The sequence below is a fragment of the Morus notabilis genome, unplaced genomic scaffold (assembly GCF_000414095.1).
Source record: "Morus notabilis unplaced genomic scaffold, ASM41409v2 Scaffold276, whole genome shotgun sequence".
Lineage (NCBI taxonomy): Eukaryota > Viridiplantae > Streptophyta > Magnoliopsida > Rosales > Moraceae > Morus > Morus notabilis.
Window position 1 is genome coordinate 127,072 of NW_010361626.1, and position 3,735 is coordinate 130,806.

Below are 3,735 nucleotides of genomic sequence, written 5' to 3' on the forward strand. Positions count from 1 at the left end.
CCAAACACTAATTTTCTTTTCCACTCACGCCCTTTTTCTTACTCTGTTTCTACTTTATTGTTTGTTTTGGTTTTTATGTTATTCATCTCTTCCACTTTCTCTTACTTGTAGCTTAAGAAAAAATTGTCAGAATAACATTTTACTGTAATTGTATTGAGCTTATAGATCTGTTGGCATCTATAAGTTTGTCTCAAATTATTTGGGGAAATTCTGTAATAGGTAAAACGAAAAAAAAAAAAAATTATCTATATAATTTTGTTTTTTGTAAAAAAATTTGCATTTATATTTACTCATTTACTGTTCAAAAATACTAATGGTGTCCTCTATTAGAATTCATCAAGAATATTTGTGTACGTCTACACATATATGCTTTGTTTTGATACCTAGTCATGGATTTTGATTAGAGGTGAAAATTTAAGCTGTACATTTTTTGTCGGGCTGACCCAATTCTAAAAGAGAGGATCGGCCCAATTCGATTCTAAAGCCTACAAGACTAGTGTCGGGCCGGGCACAAAATTTAGGAGACATTTGGTTCATAGATTAGAATTATGTGATTAGAATCATTTTCGATTTACGTATATTTTTATGAGAGAAAATACTGTAACGAACTATGAACCATGATTTGAATCATGGTTTGAATCTTCCAACCAAATATCTCCTCGAGCAACCCATCAAAGCTGCAAACAAACTCTCCGATCTTCAATGTACATTGTTTCTGGCAAAAAATCAATTCCAATGGTAGCGTGCAATATACACAATTATTTGTTAACTAGAATTAAAACAACAATTAGCAGTTAGCATATTCCAGAAGTTTCAATCTTCAAACAAAACATTCTATCAAAAAAAATCTTCAAACAAAACAAATACACCACACAAACAGCACAAGGCGAAGAGCATACCAGTAGAGAAAAGGTTCACAATCAGCTCATATGTTTCACAATAGGTATAATTTCAATTTGGTACCATGTGTTATAGTAAAATTATCTTTTAGTATCCTATGTTTTTTAAAATTTTAAATTAATACCTCTATCTTTTGAAAAATTGATTTCTAGCACCCTAAAGTCCTTTTTTGGGACATAAAATATCGAATTTGTCCTTTTTAATAATTTTTTATTTGAATTTTCTCTGGTAGTACCTACAAAAATAGACTATCGGTAATCTCTTATTTTTCAGCCGTTGGATCTATATTACAATTTATCTGTTCTGCATATTTTTTTAATCTGATGTGATTTTGACCATATCCAACAATAAAAAATTGAAACTACAGATATGACAGACTACCAGAGTAACTCCCTTTTTGATTTTGTCTACCCAAATTTACTATTATTAAAGGTTTTTTTTTTTAAAAAAAAAAAAAAAACTTATCCCGGTAACCAAACAACCTTTATGGCTTTAAAAATCTTAAAAATAAAATTCGAGTCAACTAAACTTAAAAATTACTAAAAAGGACAAATTTAACATTTTTATGTCTTAAAAAAAGGCTTCAAGGTACCAAAAATTAACTTTTTACATGATTGAGATATCAATTTATAATTATTAAAAACACATGGTATTAAAAGACAATTTCACTATCATAGGTTACTAAATTGAAATCATCCCTTCATATTATTATGTATTCAAATTCTGTTCTACTTTAGACTTTTTAGCTAAACGTGTAATGCTTTAGTTAGATGGAGCTTTCAAGCCCGCTTTAACTGTATTGAAATATGAACATAACCACTTTTCAATAATTTCACCAAACTAACATTTAATTTATGAGTGTTTCCTTTTCAATAATTTCACCAAATTTCAAGCCCCCCTTCTTCCGACCGTCAACTCACGAGGCAATCGGATTTGCTCTTGTGAATAGGGAAGCCGCCAACGTAAATAGCTTGCCACTTCCTTTGAAAATTCAACCCATTCCGTCATGATTTTAAACAATGACTAGTGAACAACCATTATACAAATTGCTGAAAAAAAGAAGAAAAAACAAAGGATAAAAGAAATAAAAATAAAAGTGGGAGAAGAATATAAAGTAAAAGACATGGAAAAAATGATAAAATAAATACTTAAAGAAAAAATTTGTGCAAAATATTTTACAATTAAAGTTGAAATTTTTTATGATCATGAGTAAAAGATGCTTATGTAGGGACACATTTAAAAATAAATATATTTAATAAGATAATTAAAAAATAATATTTTAAATAACCTTAAAAAAAGTATTTAAGGAGATATATTTGAAAATATATAAAAATCAAAGATTAAAAGATGCAATAAAAAAAAGATGTAATAATTTGACATTGTCATATATCAAAAAACTGTTTTTGGTATCAAAAAATATTTTGTAAAATATCAAGATACATGCATGAAATTATAAAAAATATGAGGTATCACACGCATATTTTAATATAACACGACGTACTAAAAAAATATCGACAAGTAGTTTAATAATATAATGACAAGTGGTGCCTTGAAAAAATATAATATAATGACAAAGTGACTTAATAATAAAGAACAACTTCTTTGGGGAAAAAATAATAATAATAAAGAACAACTTGCGTAAATTAACAGCAGCAAAAAAAGAAAAAGTTGCATAAATCAAACAGATTTCAAGTGCGCAAAATGCACATGGTAATACCAAAATTGGATACTATGTAAAAGACATTTATGAGCTTCTGTCTTTGTCGCTTTTAATATACCTACATACGTACATATTTATAATCTAATACTCTATATCTATATTTACATACATATAGAAGAGTAAATTACAATATTAACCATTATTTTAAACCATCATATTATATATGCCATTAAAAAAATTTAATGCCATTTTAATTATTTTTTTCCTTTTTTTCTCTCTCTCTCTCTGACAACTGCTCTTCCTCCCACGCCTCTCTCTCTCCTCTTTTCTCGTTCTCTCTATCTTTCACTCTACCCATATCTTTCTCTCACTCTCTCCTCCAAATTTCTCCCTCTCCTCACCTCGCTTTGTCTCTCTCCCTCTCACTTTGAATTGACACGTAAATCACGATGATCAGACGGCTAAATTAGTAAAACGGTGCTACGATGACTGTGACAACAGAGGTCCTCAATTCCTCGGCAAACTATGTTTTCACGGCTTTAGGACTAGATTGACTTGTGGTCACCCTCTAAAGCATTTGATGCTGGCGGTGCACACAATCACCCACCGAAAAGTAAAATCCAACGATGGCTCAATGGGATTTGGGCGATACTTCAACAACGGTGCTCCAGTAAGATTCGGTCGGGGAAACTGGTTCGGTTCTCTTCGTCTTATTACTTTGCTTGCCCATTGAGACCGAAATCACCTCAATTAAAGGTCAGACGATAGATATAAAGATCTGAAATTTTAAGTGTTTTGTAATTTCTGCCTGCAAGTGTAGCCTCCTCCAGAACTGGCAGCTACAAGGCACGGTTCCAGACTCAGCTCATCGAGAGCTTTCCGATGAGCCCATAGATGTCAAAAGTTCATTGGAGGTTGGTGGCCATGCATAGAGAAGAGAAGAAAGAGAAAAGAGAGAATTCAAAAAAAAAAAAAAGTTGAGAAATAAACATAAAGATATGAAAAATATCCTATCAAAATATAAAAAATAACTTACAAAAAGATAATTCAACAAAATATAAAAGATAATCTATAAAATATGAAAAATAATCCAACTTAGTAGAATATTTTTTAGTGACATAAATTAGAAATTTAAAATTAACGATAGAAAAAAAAAATTACTTTTTCAATGGCAT